The sequence below is a fragment of the Odocoileus virginianus genome, chromosome 8 (genome assembly GCF_023699985.2).
Source record: "Odocoileus virginianus isolate 20LAN1187 ecotype Illinois chromosome 8, Ovbor_1.2, whole genome shotgun sequence".
Taxonomy (NCBI): domain Eukaryota; kingdom Metazoa; phylum Chordata; class Mammalia; order Artiodactyla; family Cervidae; genus Odocoileus; species Odocoileus virginianus.
Window position 1 is genome coordinate 62,438,081 of NC_069681.1, and position 21,130 is coordinate 62,459,210.

Sequence of the window (21,130 nt, forward strand, 5' to 3'; positions counted from 1 at the left end):
ATTTTCTTTTTTTTTTTTACCCCTAAGACGTTGGGTTCTGAGACCAGTAGAAAATGGTTCATGTGCAATATTCCCCGTGTATATGCTCAGTTATATAAAAAAGAGAGAATGATTCTGACACTCAGAGAGAAATGATTAGAGTAGGAAAATAAAAGGGGGAAATGAATAGAGTTGCTTAAATGCCTGGTATGAGATATGCTTGGAATAGGCAAACATCTGGACATTTAAGTGGTGTGAACCCAATCAATTATTTTGTTTTTATTAATCTAGTTGCAATTTAGATTTTTTTATTTTTATATATGATATACTCTTCCTAAAAATTAGTCTAAATTTGAATTTACTTCTTTAGGATTTTTCCCTTTTGCTATTTCCTGGACTTTAAAAAATATATACTCTTTAAAATATACACCTATCTGTTTCTCAAAAATGTTTCCTTAAAATATGTTTAAAGACTCCTCAGACTCTAATAAAATGATCAACTAGAAGAAGAACTAGATTTAGTTAACCATCAGCTAGTTTCTATGCTAAACGATTCTGTACAAGTTTATCACATGGCACTAATAGCAGTACATCAAAATGGGAAAGCATGATTAAATTAGTACAAAAATATCAAAGTGTATGTAATGAACTTACAAGATTAATTTTTGGTTTCTTTAAATATGTCCCTAACTCACACTTGTTTCCTTGAAATGACAGACATATTCACACTAATACTATTGCTGTTTCTATCATATAGATGCTATGCTAAATGTCGATGCTCAAATAAGTATTGTCACTTTGCTGTCAGAAGACTTTGGCTAAACACCAGGAAGTGGCTTGTATAGTAAAGAAATAACTTTAACCAAAGAGAGGACTGATCTTTGCTGAAACTACCAGGAGGTGATCTCTAGGCTCTTAGACTATCATTCCAGATATCTTTATCTGGATTCTTTGGCCACTAGACTAACACTTTAATTCATGATGGATGTAATCCATTTGGGCCATGCAGTTTTACTTCCAGTAGGGAATGGAAACAAAAGGTGTCATTCCCAACCTCAGGGAAGGGCTGAAGATAAAAGATCAGTCAGTCAGGCAGGATGTGACTGAGTTTCCCCAAATCTCTGAAAACCAAATGTTAAGATGCTTTCTTGGTTGGCAGTATGTACTCCATGTGTATTGTCAACATGAATTCGACAAAAATAAGCCTGTCTTCATTCTATAGGGAGAAGACAGAAGCTCTGCATGTGATCCTTTTCCTGATATCTTCTTTGCATGCTTCTACTTCTAGCTGATTTTAGTATGTATTTTCATGTAAGAAATTGTGGCTGTAAATAGAACAGAAAAAAAAAATCGGTTTCCTTAGATTCAAAATAGATTTTAATAAAGGATATAATTAACACAACATGTTTCCTTTATTTCTGTCATCTCTTCTTACAATATAGAAAAATATATTTCAACTAGTTTCAATTTATTTTAATGTTTTTGTGAGGCTCTAATAAAAAACCAATGTGAAAACATTTAGAAAAATCAACCAATCAAAGGAGTTGATTGATTCATAGAAGGGTCAATTATTTTGCTCCTGCTTTGCTATTTATTTCTATTGTGTATTGTTTTCTAATTTGAAACAGTGTTTAAAAGCCAAGCTGCATTGATTAATCATTAGAGAAGATGTGGCACATAAAGGGCATCATAATGCATTGTCAACAACCTGGTTTTAAAATCTCTCTGACTTGTGATGGAAATTTATTTGGACCTTGGAAAGTAAAAAGAGATAGCTTATTAGTGAACCAAATTAAGAATGTTGAAGACTGTGAAAATAAAAACTTGGAGCTAATATGACAGTGTGGTATATCCTTTTTCAGTAATTATCTACTTATTAAGATAGTATATAAGAACTCATGTTTCTTATACAAAGAGTAATAAGGAGACTAGAATTTGTCACATTTTTAGTTTAGTAATGACATTTATTTCACTGACTCTTGTATTTTAAACAAGAAATAACCAATGCTATGAATAATTGGGCTTCCCAGGTGGCATTAGTGGTAAAGAACCCACCTGCCAATGCAGGAGATAAAAGAGACATAAGAGAGAGATGAGATTTCAATCCTTGGATCAGGGAGATCCATGGGAGGAGGGCATGGCAACCTGCTTTACTTATTCTTGCCTGGAAAACCCCATGGACAAAAGAGCCTGGCAGTCTATGATCCACAGGGTCACAAATAATTGGTCAAGGCTGTATATTGTCACCCTGCTTACTTAACTTATATGCAGAGTATATCATGAGAAACGCTGGGCTGGAGGAAGCACAAGCTGAAATCAAGATTACCGGGAGGAATATCAATAACCTCAGATATGCAGATGACACCACCTTTATGGCAGAAAGTGAAGAACTAAAGAACTTCTTGAGGAAAGTGAAAGAGGCGAGTGAAAAAGTTGGCTTAAAGCTCACCGTTCAGAAAACTAAGATCATGGCATCCGGTCCCATCACTTTGTGACACATAGATGGGAAAACAGTGGAAACAGTGGCTGAGTTTATTTTTGGGGGCTCCAAAATCACTGCAGATGGTGGCTGTAGCCATGAAATTAAAAGCCGCTTACTCCTTGGAAGGAAAGTTATGGCCAAACTATACAGCATATTAAAAAGCTGAGACATTACTTTGCCAACAATGTTTCGTCTAGGTGAGGCTATGGTTTTTCCAGTAGTAATGTATGGATATGAGAGTTGGACTATAAAGAAAGCTGAGCACTGAAGAATTGATGCTTTTGAACTGTGGTATTGGAGAAGACTCTTGAGAGTCCTTTGGGCTGCAAGGAGACCCAACCAGTCCATCCTAAAGGAGATCAGTCCTGGGTGTTTATTGGAAGGACTGATGTTGAAGCTGAAACTCCAATACTTTGGCCACCTGATGCGAAGAGCTGACTCATTTGAAAAGACCCCTGATGCTGGGAAAGATTGAGGGCAGGAGGAGATGGGGACAGCAGAGGATGAGATGGTTGGATGGCATCACCGACTCAATGGACATGGGTTTGGGTAGACTCCGGGAGTTGATGGTGAACGGGGAGGCCTGGCATGCTGTGGTTCATGGGGTTGCAGAGTCGGACAGGACTGGACTGGGCGACTGAACTGGAACTGGAACTGGAAGTGACTTAGCACAAATGATTAATCAAGATCAATTTATTACATATAGTTGAGAATTTGTCTCCTAGGAAGATAAATAAACAAAATTACTTAACATGTATATATTTCATAAAATGGAAAAACACATTTCTTACAGTTTAAATATTCAGAACTCTTTAATTTTATACTATATGGAATAAAAGTAAAATAATTTGAATATATGAAGTAGTTTAGTGACTAAATCCCCATAAAATTGTGTGATCAATTTACAAATTACTTCTCAGACCAACTGGAATATGAAACATAAAATAGAATAAATTACTTGGAAAGTTTATTTAACTAAATACATGCACATGCACACACAAAAATGATTAAAAGATGACAAACTAGGTGATACAAACAAATGTTAACACTTCATAAAGCAAGAGTACTTTCTCAAGAGTCTAGAGAACTGCAAAATTGGGTGGAAGGCAGAAGGCTGTCACAGTATTGAAAAATAAGAATAAGGAAGAAAAAACAATACAAAATATCTGACTAGCTGTGACCACATAGTCATCCTGTTTGGAGTGAGAAAGAACAAGGGAAAAAATATAGAGCCCAGAACTGACTCGGTATTGAGGAGTTTGTTTTACTTGGATAAATGATATCTCTGGTCAGAAAAGCAATTACAGGTACAGAAAGTAGCAATGTCAACCTGCTCCATTATCCTTGCTTGGGAAATTCCATGGACAGAGGCACCTGGTGGGCTACAGTCCATGAGGTCGCAAAGCATCAAACATGGCTTAGCTACTAAACAAGAAAGTTTTCTAAGCTTTGGTTTGCCAGTGTGGTACCTTGGACAGGAGCAGCACCATCTTGTGCATAGAAATTATTTCAAAAGTCTTCACTTTGGATCATCTTCTTGACCATTTAAGAGGCTTGATAAAAAGTAAGATTTGGAGTGATTCTCAGTATATTGTGTTTTCAGTCTCAGTGTATGTTCACAATAGAGGTTATCAGTCTCACATTATTGAGAATAGGTTAGGTTCTTCTGTACTCTTTTGTTGTTCCAGTCAGGGATAAACCATCTGTTGGTTGGTTGGTCAATGGCTACCACATACATTTAAAACTTTTCAGAAAAAAAGTGCACTGTTGTTGTTTTTGTTGTTGTTCAGTCACCCAGTCATGTCTGACTCTTTGCAACCCCATGGACTGTAGCATGCCAGGCCTCCTTGTCCCTTGACACTCCCAGAGTTTGCCCAAGTCATGTCCATTGCATCAGTGATGCCAGCCAGCCATCTCATCCTCTGATGCACTCTTTTTCTTATACTCTCAATCTTTGCCAGCATCAGGGATGCACTTTTCCAGTGAGTCAGCTGTTCACATCAGGTGACCAGAATACTGGAGTTTCAGCTTCCGCATAAGTTCTCCCAATGAGTATTCAGAGTTAACTTTCCTTAAGTTTGACCGGTTTGATCTCCTTGCTGTCCAAGGGACCTTCAGGAGTCTTCTCCAGGACCACAGTTCAAAGGCATCAGTTCTTTGGCATTCTGCCTTCTTTACAGTCCAGCTCTCACAACCATATGTGAACACTGGGAAGACAATAGCCTTGATTATATGGACTTTGTAGGCAGAGTAATGTCTCTGCTTTTCAACACACTGTCTAGGTTTGTCATAGTTTTCTTTCCAAGAAGCAGTCGTCTTCTGATTTCATGACTGCACTTACCATCCGCAGTGGTTTTGGAGGCCAGGAAGAGGAAATCTGTCACTATTTCCACCTTTTCCCCTTTTATTTGCCATGAAGCAGTGGAGCCAGTTCCCATGAGCTTAGTCTTTTTTTTTTTTTCTTAATATTTAGTTTTAAGCTGGCTCTTTCACTCTCCTCCTTCACCTTCTTCAAAAGGCTCTTTAGTTCCTCTTTGTTTTCTGCCATCAGAATGGTATCATCTATGTATCTGAAGTTTTTGGTATTTCTCCCACCTATCTTGATTCCAGCTTGTAACTCATCCAGACTGGCATTTCTCATCATGTGCTCAGTGTATAGGTTAAATAAACAGGGTGACAGTAGACAGCCCTGTCATATTCTTTTCTCAGTCTTGAACCAATCAGTTTTTCTGTACAGGGTTCTAACTGTTGCTTCTTGACCCACATAGAGGTTTGTTAGGAGACAGATAAGATGGTCTGGCATCCCTATATTAAAGATTAAGAGCTTGCCGCAGCTTGTCATTATCCACAGAGTCTAAGGCCTTAGTGTAGTCAATGAAAGAGAGGTAGATGTTTTTTCTGGAATTCCTGTGCTTTCTCTATGATCCAGCGAATGTTGGCAACTTGCTTTCTGGTTCCTCTTCCTTGCATAAACCCAGATTGGACTTCTAGAAGTTCTTGATTCACATAATGGTGAAGCCTAGCATTCAAGATTTTAAGCATGACCTTACTATCATGGAAGATGAGTGCAACTGCCTGATGGTTAGCAAATTCTTTAGTACTACCCTTTTTGGGAATTGGGATGAGGATTGACCACTTCCAGTCCTGTGGCCACTTCTGGGTCTTCCAGATTTGCTGACATATTGAATGAAACACCTTGATGGGATTAGGGTAGCAACGTAACAAAACCCATGCTTTGGAGAGCCAAAGTCCTGAGCCAAAGTCTTCAAGACTTAAATCAGCTAAGATTTCCTATGACTGTATTTCTACTTCCCAGAAGTGTTTATGCAACCATTTTGAAGCACTGGAATTCAGGGCATAGTGAGTGATGAGCAGAAAGAACTAAAGGACCACCAGCGCCATAGCAAACATTAACAATCAATCAAGTCAGATTCCTTTGCAACGGCTTCAGGTATGTGAACCTTGGTATTATTTTTTTCAAGCCAAGGCAAGGAAAATATGGGAAAAAAAATCATAAAGAGGACTTCTCTTGTGGTGCCATGGCCAATAATTCACTTGCAATGCAGGGGAACAGATTTGATCCCTCCTTTGGGAAGATTCTACATGTCTCAGAGAAACTAAGCCCAGGGGCCATGGTTACTGAGACTGTGTGCTATGTCTACTAAAGCCCACAGGCCTAGAACCTGAGCTCCACAACAAGAGAGCCACTGCAGTGAGAAGCCCACACACCACAACAAAGTGTAGCCCTCATTTGCCACAACTAGAAAAAGTCCGTGCAAAGCAATGAAGACTCAGTATAGCCAGAATATGCAAAATTACTTTTAAAAAATCATAAAGACCTTCACAGTTTTAGATTTAGATAAAAAATGATCAGAAAGGGAAGAAAGAATGGAAATAAATGTTCTAGATCAGACATAATGCGAAGAAGCAGCCACTTCAACATCATTTACTTCTCTTCCTAGTCAATTTGATTTCGAGGTTACTGAGCTTATATAGGACCAGATGTCATGTAGAATTATATTCACTTGTGAAGTGTGCACCCAGTATTTGATACCTTGTAATTTGGCATTGATATCAATGGTCAAGAGAGTTTGGTATGGTCTTTTCTACATATCTCAATTCTGCAAATGTGTAACAGTAAAAGATTTTAAAATGCCCATTGGTAAAAATCTGATGAGAGTTTATTGCAATGGAATTAACAAAGACATTTGGTTATTTCTATGACATACAACATTTTAAGATGATAGCTGAAATTATGACTCATAGACTTATCCCAGGACATATCAGATTTGTAGGAATTTTATGCAATTTCTGGAATACTTATATTAATAAAATATACCATACAAATAAAACTTAAGAAGGCCAAATACAAATTCTTATTGGACAAGGCTTCCTTTGTAATTTAAACTATCAGATAATCCTAAATAATTTAACAGTACTACTTTTAAGTAGTCATATCATAAAGCATGATTATTGTTGAAAATTTATAGACTCTTGTGTTACTTATATCACTTTAACTTATTTGTTTCAGAAATTATGCTTGGATTATACACAAAAGTTTTGTGAGTCATTAAATGGCTAACCATCATCTTAACCTACCTTTCTTGCTGACAAATTCTTTAACAAAGATAACATCTGAGTTTATTTGACTCAGTAAACTTTGGTAGAATAACTGCTATAGATCTATATTTAATATTGATAATGCTAAAATCATGCCTGCTTTAATTAAGAATACAAACTAAAACTAATTTTTTCTCCCCCTAATTACCTTAGATTATATGAATTTGAAAAAAGCTTTGGTTATTTTCTATATTTTTGGGAAAATATGTGATTTATATGAACACTTAATTTTCTTTTCTTTTCTTTTTTTTTTTTTTTTTTTTCCTGGCTCGTGGAAATCATACTTCTTCAGGGACTGAACCCAGGTCTGGGCAGTGAAAGCACAGAGGTCCTAACCACTAGACAATCAGGAAGTTCCCTATAAATGCTTTATATAATGTAAAGGTAGAAAAAAAAGATCATTAATTATACATATGTGCGTAAATGCACATATATACATAAACATACAGACAGATGCAGAGATCTTAGCTTTCCTTTTAAAATTTTAGCTATGAGATTGGAGTGATACTAAACTCATTACCTTACAAAAGAATAGGTGGATCCAAATTGTGCTGTGGCAGATGGAATAAATAAAGGCTACAACCTCTATAATCTATCCCTCACCCCACTTTTTGTTTTGTTTTGTTTTGTTTTCTATCTTTTGATAAAATTGCCTCTCTGAAGTTTGTATTTCAAACAGATGACCTCTAGTTCCTGGAAAAGACTTAGAGGAACACTTGTATCCTGTTGACACAGATACAGAAGGCAAGTTCCCCCAAGAAATACCTTTGTGTACTAAGTCCAGAATTTTTACAGCAACTATGAGTCTTTTGAGACAATAGAGAAGTTTGTGGATTGGCAAAATGGATGAATAAGTTTTCTCTATTCTTGTGTATACTCAAATTGTAAGACAATTTGTCCATGTTGTCCTCATTTATAGGACAATTATTGTTAATTCCCCCAAAATTGGGTTGCAATCTTAAATGAAGTGAAGGGAAGGACTTACCCATCTAACCTCATTATCTTTAGTTTACTTCTTTAGATCAGGGAGAACTTCATTTGTCATAGATATCATAAGATTTCTATATTCTGAGTTTAGAGCCATTTTTCTTGGAATATTCCTCTGGATACACAGTTTTATTAAGCTAATGGGAGAAATCTTTAAAAAGACAATCAATCAAACAGAGACAAGCAGTTTCTACTGGCTTTAAGTAACTGATTCCTTTGGCTATATAATTACTTAGAAAAAATCCTTAAAAATGTATTGTCAGGTTTTAGCCAGGACAAATAAATATTACTGGCAGAAACCCCACAGACACAAAAGGCATCCCCATATAGGGTACAAAGGATACTCCCCTCCCAAATTTCAGCACTTCTCCCAAAGAGAGCCAAAAGAATTAACAAGGCTTTTCCTGAGAGCTGCAATCATTCATAGGACCTTATCTACATATGGAGTGCAATCTATATTTTTGTCTGGCCTTATCTAGTCAAAAGATTTTCCCTGGTGGCTCAATCAGTAAGAAATCCATATGCAATGCAGGAGACTTCAGTTAAGGAAGATCACCTGAAAAGGGAATTGGCAATCTGCAGCAGCATACTTGCCAGGAAAATTCTATGGACAGAGGCGCATGCCAGGTTAGAGTCTAATGGGCCACAAAGAGTCAGACACAGCTGAGTAACTAAGTACAGTTTAATTCAGTTCAGTTGCTCAGCAGTGTCCAACTCTTTGTGACCCCATGGACTGCGACACACCAGGCTACCATGATTATCACCAACTACTGGAATTTTCTCAAACTCATGTCCATCAAGTCAGTGATGCAACCCAATCATATGATTCTCTGTCATCCCCATCTCCTTCTGTCTTCAATCTTTCCAAACATCAGGGTCTTTTCCAATGATTCATTTCTTCACATCAGGTAGCCAAAGTATTGGAAATTCGGCTTCAGCATCAGTCCTTCCAATTAATATTCAGGACTGATTTCCTTTAGGATTGACTTGTTGGATCTCCTTGCAGTCCAAGGGACTCTCAAGAGTCTTGTCCAACACCACAGTTCAAAAGCATCAATTCTTTGGCATTCAACTTTCTTTATAGTCCAACTCTCACATCCATACATTACTACTGGAAAAGCCACAGTTTTGACTAAATGAACCTTTGTTGGTAAAGTAATATCTCTGCTTTTTAACATGCTCTCTATGTTGGTCATAGCTTTTCTTCCAAGGAACAAAATTTCAAGGCTGCTGTCACTATTTGCAGTGATTTTGGAGTCCAAGAAAATAAAGTCTGTCCCTGTTTCCATGTTTTCCCCATCTATTTCCCATGAAGTGATGGAACCGGAAGCCACGATCTTCATTTTTCAAATGTTCAGTTTTAAGCCAACTTTTACACTGTAATCTGTCACTATCATCAAGAGGCTCTTTAGTTCCTCTTCACTTTCTGCTAAAAGAGGGGTGCCATCTGCATATCCAAAGTTATTTATATTCTCCCAGCAATCTTGATTCCAGCTTGTGTTTCATCCAGTCTGACATTTCACATAATGTAGTCTACACATAAGTTAAATAAGCAGGAAAACAATACTCAGCCTTGAAGCGCTCCTTTCCGAATTATGAACCAGTCCATTGTTCCATGTTCAGTTCTAACTGTTGCTTCCTGATCTGCATACAGATTTCTCAGAAGACAGGTAAGGTGGTATGGTATTCTCATCTCTTTAAGAATTTTCCAGTTTGTTGTGATCCACACAGTCAAAGGCTTTGGCATAGTCAATGAAGCAGAAACAGTTTTTTCTGGAATTCTCTTGCTTTTTCTATGATCCAACGGAGGTTGGCAATTTGATCTCTGGTTTCTCTGCCTTTTCTAAATCCAGCTTGTACATCTGGAATTTCTAAGTTCACATACTGTTGAAGACTAGCTTGGAGACTTTTTAGCATTACTTTGCCAGCATGTGAGATGAGTGCAATTGTGTGGCAGTTTGAGCATTCTTTGGCATTGACTTTCTTTGGGATTGGAAGGAAAACTGACCTTTGCCAGCCCTGTGGCTATTGCTGAGTTTTCCAAATTTGGTTTCATATTGAGTGCAGCAGTTTAACAGCAAATCTTTTAGAATTTTAAACAGCTTAGCTGGAATTCCATCACCTCCATTAGCTCTGTTTATAGTGATGCTTCCTAAGGACTATTTGACTTTGCACCCCAAGATGTCTGAAACTATTTGAGTGAACACACCATCATGCTTATCTGGGTCATTAAGATCTTTTTTGGTATAGTTCTGTGTATTCTTGGCACCTCTTCTTAACATATTCTGCTTCTGTTAGATCCATACCATTTTTGTCCATAATTGTGCCCATCTTTGAATGAAATGTTTCCTTGATATCTCTAATTTCTTGAAGAGATCTCTGTCTTTCCCATTCTATTGTTTTCCTCTATTTCTTTGCATTGAGAGGAAGGCTTTCTCATCTCTTCTTGCTATTCTTTGCAACTCCGCATTCAGATGGATATATCTTTCCTTTTCTTCTTTGTCTTTCATTTCTCTTCTCTGCTCAGCTATTTGTAAGGTCTCTTCAGACAATTTTGCCTTTCGGCATTTATTTTTCTTGGGAATGGTTTTGATCACCACCTTCTGTACAATGTTAGAACCTCTGTCCATAGTTCTTCAGGCACTCTGTCTATCAGATCTAAACCCTTGAATCTATTTGTCAGGTCCATTGTATAATCATAAGAGATTTGACTTAGATCATACCTGAATGGCCTAGTGGTTTTTCCTACTTTCTTCAATTTAAGTATGAATTTTGCAATAAAGAGTTCATGATCTGAGCCACAGTCAGCTCCCAGTCCTTTTTTTACTGATTGTATAGAGCTTCTCAATCTTTGGCTGTAAAGAATACAGTGATCTGATTTTGGTATTGACCATCTGGTGATGTCCATGTGTAGAGTCTCCTCTTGTGTTGTTGGAAGAGGGTATTTGCTATGACCAGTGTGTTATCTTGGAAAAACTCTGTTAGCCTTTTCCCTGTTTCATTCTGTACTCCAAGGCCAAATTTGCCTGTTATCCAGGTATTTCTTAACTTCCTACTTTTGAATTTCCAGTGCCCCATAATGAAATGGTCATCTTTTTGGGGTATTAGTTCCAGAACTTGTAGGTTTTCATAGAACCATTCAACTTCAGCTTCTTCAGCATTACTGGTCAAGGCATAGATTTGGATTACTGTGATATTTAATGGCTTGCCTTGGAAATAAACAGAGATCATTCTGTCATTACACACAAGTACTGCACTTTGGATTCTTTTCTTGACTATGATGGCTACTCCATTTCTTCTAAGGGATTCTTGCCCTCAGTAGTAGATATAAAGGTAGTTTGAATTTAATGTGCCCATTCCAATCAATTTTAGTTCACTAATTCCTAAAATGTTGATGCTCACTCTTGCCATCTCCTATCTGACCACTACCAATTCACTTTGATTTGTGGACGTGAATCAAGTTTCTTATGGTTCATGAACTTGATTCATTCCAGTTTCCTATGCAATATTCTTTCCAGCATCTGACTCTACTTCAATCACCAGTCACATCCACAACTGGGCATTGTTTTCTCTTTGGCTCCATCTCCTTATTCTTTCTACAGTTGTATGAGCATGGCACATAGCAATTTACCAGAGAATCCTTAGGTCCCATCACCCTTTGTAAGGGTTTTTCTTTGAGGATGATTATGGAGGCATTTCAGTTTTTGTGATAGGATTTGACAAATACCTTGAGAACAATTTTTTTTTTCAGTGTCCTTGTTGATTGCAAATGAGTCACTGATTACTTGACCACTGTTCTGATGTTGGAATTTTGAGAAAGATGGACCCGAGGAGGCCTGGGTGTTTTCTTAGGGCTCTAACTTCGGAGGTATTGCAGTTGTTATCCAATAACTTGGAGGATTTTTAATGATCTATGGTTTCTTCAGAGTGGAAAGGCAATTCAGATACAGGATAATTAGACTGAGAGTACTGAGAATCTGTCTTAGAGTCTTTTATTTTAGGTACCTCTTGTGTCTATTTTAGATACCTCTTGTGTCAGTTCATGAACTCCATATTGCAAAATTCAGGCTTAAATTAAAGAAAATACAAAAAACCACTAGACCATTCAGGTATGACCTAAATCAAACCCTTTATGATTATACAGTAGAAGTGACAAATAGATTCAAGGAATTAGATCTGATAGAGTGCCTGAAGAATTATGGATGGAGATTTGTGACATTACACAGGAGGCAGTGATCACGATCATCTCCAAGAAAAAGAAATGCAAAAAGGTAAAATGGCTATCTGAGGAGCCCTCACAAATAGCTGAAAAGAAGAGAAGCAAAAATCAAAGGAGATTCAAGAAAATTAGAGATAACAAGGGAATATTTCATGCAATAGGCACAATAAAGCAGAAATGGTATGGACCTAACAGAAGCAGAAGATATTAAGAAGAGGTGCCAAGAATACACAGAACTATACAAAAAAGATCTTAATGACACAAATAGGCATGATGGTGTGATCACACACCTAGAGCCAAACATCCTGGAATGCAAAGTCAAGTGGATCTCAGGAAGCATCACTACAAATAAATCTAATGGAGGTGATGGAATTCCAGTTGCTGCTGCTGCTAAGTCACTTCAGTCATGTCCAACTCTGTGCGACCCCATAGATGGCAGCCCACCAGGCTCCCCTGTCCCTGGGATTCTCCAGGAAAGAGCACTGCAGTGGGTTGCCATTTCCCTATCCAATGCATGAAAGTGAAAAGTGAAAGTGAAGTCACGCAGTCATGTCCAACTCTTCACGACCCCATGGACTGTAGCCTACTAGCCTCCTCCATCCATGGGATTTTCCAGGCAAGAGTACCGGAGTGGGTTGCTATTTCCTTCTCTGGAATTCCAGTTGAGCTATTTTAAATTCTAAAAGATAATGCCATTAAAGTGCTGCACTCAATATTCCAGCACATCTGGAAAACACAGCAGTGGTCACAGGACTGGTAAAGGTCAGTTTTCAATCCAATCCCAAAGAAAGGCAATGCCAAAGAATGCTCAAACTACTGCACAATTGCACTCATCTAACACACTTGTAAAGTAATGCTAAAAGTTCTCCAAGCCAGGCTTCAGCAATACGTGAACTGTGAACTTCCAGATGTCCAAACTGGTTTAAGAAAAGGCAGAGGAACCAGGGGTCAAATTGCCAACATCCTGTTGGATCATCAAAAAAGCAAGAGAGTTCCAGAAAAACATTTAATTCTGCTTCAAAACCCTTGGCTATGTGGATCACAACAAACTGGAAGATTCTTCAAGAGATGGGAAAATCAGACCACCTTACCTGCCTCCTGAGCAATCTTTATGCAGATCAAGAAGCAACAGTTAGAACTGGACATGGAACTACAGACTGGTTCCAAATCAGGAAAGGAGTATGTCAAGGTTGTATTTTGTCACCCTGCTTATTTAATTTATATGCAGAGTACATCATGCAAAATGCAGGGCTGAATGAATCACAAGCTGGAATCATGATTGCCAGGAGAAATATCAATAACCTTGGATGTGCAGATGACACCACCATTATGGCAGAAAGCGAAGAAGAACTAAGGAGTCTCTTGATAAAAGTGAAAGAGGAGAGTGAAAAAGTTGACTTAAAACTCAGCATTAAAAAAAACAAAGATTATTAAATGAAGACCCACCACTTCATGGCTAATAGATTTGAAAATAATGGAAACAAGGACCGATTTAATTATTTTGGGCTCCAACATCACAGCAAATGGTGACTTCAGCCATGTAATCAAAAATTGCTTGCTCCTTGGAAGAAAAGCTATGACCAACCTAGACAGCATATTAAAAAGCAGAGACATTACTTTGCCAACAAATATCTGTCTAGTCAAAGCTATGATTTGCCCATTAGTCCTGTATGGATGGGAGATTTGGACCATAAAGAAAGCCGAACAGTGAAGAATTGCTGCTTTTGAACTGTGGTGTTGGTGAAGACTCTTTAGAGTCCCTTGGACTGAAAGAAGAGCCAAGTAGTCCATCCTAAAGGAATTCAGTCTTGAATATTCTTTGGAAGGATGATGGTGAAAGTGAAATTCCAATACTTTGACCACCTTATGGGAAGAAGTGACTCATTGGAAAATACCCTGGTGCTGGGAAAGTTTAAAGGCAGTAGCAGAAGGGGACAACAGAGGATTAGATAGTTGGATGGCATCACTGACTCAGAGGACATGAGTTTGAGCTGTTTCTGGGTGTTGATGGTGGACAGGAAAGCCTGGCGTGCTGCATTCCATGAGGTTGCAAAGAGTCAGACATGACTGAGCAACTGAACTGAACTATGTTTTTAATTTTTTATTAGCATTTTTCAATGCATCTTTCACTAAAGCTATATTGGAAACTTGAAGCCTTTTGGAATGTTCAGCATAAAAATTAAAATAACTATCCTATTCTGTTTATTTGGCCTGGGAATCCTTGCTTTTAATTGCAATTTAATGGATAATCTTGTCTAATTAGGACCCAAGATTTTGCTACTTTTATAGATATTTATAGCTTTCAGGACCACAGTTTTCAGACATAAAATAAATAGCATGTGTCAAAAGATGATGGACTTAATTCTTTAAAGCTTCAGGCTTCCATTTTCTTTTTTAAGCTTTGTGTTTCTCAGGACCAAACTAATACCTAAGAGGATCTGCCATTTAGTTGACTTTGTTGCAGTTATGTGGTATTTTAGAGTGTATCTCATTACATGAAAACTTTCTTGAGATAGTCAGGTGACCTAGTTTTAATTTAACTCATCCTATGAGCAACTTATTATGGTCTTGGAGATTTTGAGTTAAGTCTAATATGTCACATTATTTTGAAACACTATATAATATGTTATTTATAATGTTATATAGCATATTATCATTATTTATATATTATATAGCACTATATATGTGATATATAACATTTTAAAATAAATTTTGCTTGAAGTGAAAGTGTGGATGCAAGGGGAGTGAAGCTCAGTTATGAGAATGGCTATAGCCACTGTTAATATGAAAAAAAAAGAGTGAACTCAGAGAAGTACCAGGTACATTGCCTGTGCTTCTTTTTGTTCCCCAGGCCACAATGATCAGCTTTCTATCTCATCTCATTCCTCAACACAGTAACTGTCAAAAATGAGTAAAGAAGACAATTTAGGTGATGTCAACAAACTTATTTAGCACCTCATGAAGAAGACAGTTTCTGTTATCAAGGAACTAGGGAACTGAAAATGTAGCAGAAAGAGAGATGCTTATACAGAGTAAAGAGTAAAGAGAAAAAAAAAAAAAGATAAAAGTAGAGAATATCTGATTGCCTAAGGCCACAAAGTCAATCTTTTTTAGGGTGAAAAAAGGAACAAGAAAAATGTTTAGACATATCTGACTCTACATTTGAGGATTGGCAGACTGGATAGACTGTATTTCTGGTCCAGGGGAGCACTTACAGGGACAAAAATTATCTAAGTTAGGAGAAGTGGGTGACAGACAATGAGATGGTTGGATGACATCATTGACTCAATGGACCTGAGTATGGACAAATTCTGGAAGATAATGAAGGACAAGGAAGCCTGGTGTGCTGCAGTTCATGGAGTCAGAGACAGTCAGATACATCTGAGTGAGCAACAACAAAGAAAGCAATTTCATCAAATGTGCACACATTTGTCTTCACACACTTTGCTTTTGAAAGAGAACTAAAAGAGTGAGTGAAGAGTTCAATTTGGTTATAGGTAGTAAGAAATAATTCTTTTATATTACATGAACCAGGCAATATATCAGGAAAATAGAAAAATCAATGATCTACTTTCTATGTATATAGTTAGTGAAATCAATTCAATATTGTTAGTTAAAATATGACAATATTTGAAAATATGCAACCAATATATTGCATTGACAGGGATAATCAAAATCTTAAGACAAGTAGATATAGAGCAAGACTTAAACAGAATTTGAAAAAGCATAGGATAGTATTTATGTAAGGGAGAGAAATAGGAAAATAGGGACTGCAAGAACTGACAAGACACTTGATTTTTTTCTTTCCTGGCAGCACGATATAAGACAGAAAGTTAAAATCAGATTTTTTTTTTTTTCAATCTCAGTTTTGGTCAATGCCTCAAAAGTCAAGGAAAATTTAACAAATTCGAAGTACCCTCAGACCCTAAACTAAAGAAATTTCTGTCTACTAAAGGCATATTTAGTTGTGAAGTGGGTTCTGTGACTTCTGGTGTGCATGAGAATTGGAAGCTGAAAAATCCAATTGGGAGAAAGGATTTCAGATTTTGTACTTCAGACTTCAGTATGCTTCTTGGAATGGAGAAAGGTGTTTTTCTTTCCCAGGTGGCTCATAGGTAAGGAATCCGCCTGTGTGGGTTCGATCCTTGGGTTGGGAAGATTCCCTGGAGAAGAAAGAAATGACACCAGCTCCAGTATTCTTGCCTGGGAAATCTCATGGAAGAGGAACCTGGTGTCACAAAAGAGTCAGACATGAATTTGTGACTAAGCAAAAATGATCTTTTTTTAAAAAAAATAGGGAAGTTAAAGTTTTAAGATATCTATGTAGTTTGCTATGTGCTTCCTGAAGTTCAAAGGAAACTATGATACTAATGACTGCTGTGAAGAGAAGTCTTACTATAAAAGCTGTAGATGGGGCTGCCTTTTTCTGGCAATGGAGAGAAGACCCTAAGGATGCTAAGTCTGTATTCTATTACAAGTATATTTCTTGTGGACTACACAAAATTGAACAAGTATATCTTTCTAGGATAAGCCTAAAGGAAATCTAAAGGACTTCTCAGTTTTAAAGATGGACAGATTTCTAGAGGTCTGAGGGATGAAGAGATAGCAGAAAGTTGTCAGCCACAGGAAGCATTGTGCTATAATACCAAGGAATTTACCATTCAATGAAAATTGAAAAGCACAACTAATATATTTGCCATGAGGAGGGTACCAGCACCAAAAGACATATCCATCATTCAGATAATAACTGTCCAGCATATATTGTTCCTTGCTCTCCCAAACTCCATCTGTTTTCAATCCAGAGGGGTCCAAAATAACAGATACAGATTTGGCTAGGAGAAGATGAGAAGAAGGGAAAAGAGACCTGATCAAGATTTCATTGAAAGGCCCAAAATGGGGGGGTGGGGGGAGGAGTCTAGAAGACAGACTTAAATGTACATAAATGTATGTACATGTAAGAGTTAGGTAAAGACAAGTAGGAACATTTTAAGAGAACTTATTGTCTGTGTGAAATCACTTAGAGAAAAGAACCAGAAGCTTCAGGAAAATTATTATGGATGAAGCAAGTGCAGAAAGGTGAAAAAAAGTGACAGAAGGTGATGGAGAATTAAAATGTAAGAAAGAGTCAAACCATTAAAGATTTGTAGGTCAAGATAAAGATCCTGAAATTTATGCTAAGTGCAAAAGATGACAACCATTGAAGAGTTTTAAACTGCTGAGTGAAATGATCAATCAATGTCAAATTTACTGATTTGAATTCAGTAATATCTCTCAGAGTGGTTCTATATTCTCCCTTCCTGTGGCCACTACTCCCACAGTTCTAATAAATTCACTCATCCCAGAACCTATTACTTCTCACCTGAACTATTATAGGAGACTTTTAAAAGACCTCTCAAGTTTATATTCTTGTTAAAGTACAACTTTGATCATCTCTATTTCCTAGTAACTCTTCATTAGCTAAAGGATGTGTTGCCCTATTCTTTGACTTGACATTCAAAGCTCTCTATTTTGGGTTCCTGTCTCATTTTACATTACAACTTAGCTACCAACTTGAACTCTTCCACATTTACTATATTCTTGCAATTATTCCTTCCCATCATTTTCTTCAAGCAGTTTACTGTGCTCTTACACTATTCTTGCTCTCTGTGGGGTCAAACTCTCTCTATGCACAAAAATGTAATCCTAATACCCCTTCTAGTGTCCACAAAATCTTTGACCAACTCAAGCCAGATTCTGTGTCCTTTCCCCTCCTTGTGTTATAATTTAATCAGTGAATCAGGCAAACATGTATACAGAGTTGTCAAGTGGAATGCCTTCTGCTAGGCATCTCTCTCTTTCTCTCATTTTTAAAAGTAGGATGCATAAGACAAGTTTCGCCACATGTGGCACTGAAAAAAACATAATGCTTTATCCAAATGAAAGATGTATCATGCAATGGTGTAACTTGAGAATCCCTACCGTAGAATTTTATTCTGTCTGTGTGACCTCACAAGGCAAATTGTAAGTATGTCCTAGAGGGATCAGAGATGGCTTTACCAAGGAAGTATGCCTAGGATTTGATGAAGATAAGAGTTCTTAGAATAAATTGGGTCAAAGGCATTTCAGACAGAAAGAATGTCTGTTTTTGCCTTAGCACCTGTGGGATACATATTCCTGATAGTGGAAGCTGGGTCTACCTCTTTACATTTTGAGTTTCCGAGCTTCCTATCCTACACAGAATAAGCAAGAACATCTTTCCTACAGACAGTGAAAACTGGGCAGCTCACAGAGCCTTCCCTGACATGTCCTATCATATATCCTTAGGTAACTGTCGCCGTCATGGTTGCAAACAAGGTTCATCATTGTCCTCATAAAACCCTCAGCACACACTTTCCCAAAACAGAGAAGATATTGAGGGAAACACTTCCCCCACCCCTGATATTTTCCTCCTTGGGCAGAGTCACACTTTAACATTGTAGTCGACCCTTGTCTGTCAACTCTTTTACTCACTGCATGTGAAAGTGTTAGTCTCTCTGTCATGTCTGACTCTTTGTGGCCCCATGAAGTATACCATTCCAGTCTCCTCTATCATGGAATTCTCCTCGCAAAAATACTAGAGGGGGTAGCCATTTCCTTCTTCCTGACCCAAGGATCAAACCTGGGTCTCCTGCATAGCAGGCAGATTCTTAACCATCTGATCCATGAAGGAAGCCCAAACAGTGGTTAGATGCCACAAAATAGTTGGCAATGTCTTAACTGTATGTGTGTTGTCAGCCCTGAGAGCCTCGTCCATCCTTGTCAAGGGGAGTGTAACCTTCTCTCCTTTCATATAACACTCATGGCATAGCAGGAGTGAATTTACTATAGTTGAGTCTGGAAAAGAAGCGAGGCAGTATGACTCTGCCCTTTCAACTCTTCTTTTTCTTCAGAACCTATCTGAGCATGCTAAAATTCGTTCTTCTCTGTTCCTTTACATCAAGGGAAGACAAGGGAGCTCCAGAAAGCTGCCTATGAGTGGGTGAAAAAGTTGATTTCATTCAGGAATTCTAAATCAGTAAGTCTGTTTCTTTCTTTCTCATTTTCTCCTTTCCTCCCATCCTTCCATGCTTCTTCCCTTTCTTTTCTGCCTTTCTATCACTCACATGAGTAAAATCTCCCAAAGCTCCCCCTCCTCAAGTGTCTTCTTTTTAATGTGCCCTGCTGCTGCTGCTAAGTCGCTTCAGTCGTGTCCGACTCTGTGCGACCCCATAGACGGCAGCCCACCAGGCTCCCCCGTCCCTGGGATTCTCCAGGCAAGAACACTGGAGTGGGTTGCCATTGCCTTCTCCAATGAGTGAAAGTGAAAAGGGAAAGTGAAGTCGCTTAGTCGTGTCCGACTCTTCGCGACCCCATGGACTGCATCCCACCAGGCTCCTCCATCCACGGGATTTTCCAGGCGAGAGGACTGGGGTGGGTTGCCATTGCCTTCTCCTTAATGTGCCCTAGACCTTCACAAATATCCACAACGATTGTTTTCATTGTGTGAAACATAATGAATGTTTCACACAATGAAACATTCATTTATGACATTCATTTATGAAATGTTCATAAATGTTCATAAATGTTTCCTGTGTGCCAATTTAGTGAGATAATATCTCCCAATTTTAGAAGGAAGTTCCAGTCTTTTCCCAAATGACATGTATATGATCCTAGAATGCCTATGGATATTCTATTATGGGTTATGATGATAGTGGCATAGTAAATATCTATTTCAAGTGAATGTCTCCTGGCTGTTAGGCTATAATTATGACATTTATGAAATCAATATTTCTATAGATATTATTTTATTATGTATAAAATGATAAAAACAAAAGATGCTAGGAAAATATTTCTTCTTTAATCCTGCTTTATTGATTTTAGTTTCTATGTTTAACGTTAATTAGTACCAATGTCTAACTAAGCATAGTTTAATGATAAGCAATTTCACCAAAGTTGTATTTAATGCAAAGATTCAAAATAAGAATATAATGTTATCACAATACCTATACTGCTGCTGTTTAGTCGCTAAGTCTTGTCTGACTCTTTGCAGACTTCATGGACTTCTCTGTCCATGGGATTTCAGGCAAGAATAGTGGAGTGGTTTGCTATTTCATTCTCCTGGGAATCTTTCTGACTCAGGGATTGAATCTACATCTTTGCTTAGCAGGCAGATTCTTTACCACTGAGCCACTGGGAAGCCTGTCCCAATATATTTTTAGATGAAATGTAATGATTTTTAAATTTTTTAAATAATTACAAACCATTGATATTAAATTCCACTGAATTATTCATTCAGTGACATAGAGATTAAGTGAAATGTCTCTTCTTCAGACATATAAATAGTGTGAGGATTTTTTATATTTTTGAAGGAAGGTATCTGATGAAAATGTGTTTATTAGTTGAGATGAACACTTTACAGCTTACATTAAGTGTTTCTATCAAAAACAAGATTCCAGTCTGTGTAATTCTGAGACAGAAATTCTAGAACTGTAACCTATAATGTCTTCACCAAAATCAGTTCTGCTTAAAGTCACTTTTAAGTTAAATTTAAAAAATAAATGCCTAAAACATCTTAAAAATTCAAACTATGCACCAAGTATGATAAATATTTCTAAAGTTTCATAAACAATTGAACTTGGTGTAACAAAAATTAATCACTTTAGTTTTATCTTTTTATAAATTTTCTACATATGTACAATCACATATAGATAATACATATGTATGTGATACAATTCATTTAAAGATATTTCTATATTAGCATTAAATATATATTTTTGCTATGCATATTTTATAGGTTTTTTTGAAACTATTTTCTCTATTCATAGAATTAAATGTTACGCAGGCAC

At 37.3% G+C, this 21,130-nt stretch overlaps 1 non-coding gene across 1 annotated transcript; it reads right to left on the reverse strand.

The window, feature by feature from the left end:
• Positions 1 to 18,980: 18,980 nt before the first annotated feature.
• On the reverse strand, positions 18,981 to 19,102 carry LOC139036384 (U6atac minor spliceosomal RNA). The gene has a single exon (XR_011489180.1). It is a non-coding gene; the product is annotated as a U6atac minor spliceosomal RNA (small nuclear RNA).
• Positions 19,103 to 21,130: the final 2,028 nt, after the last annotated feature.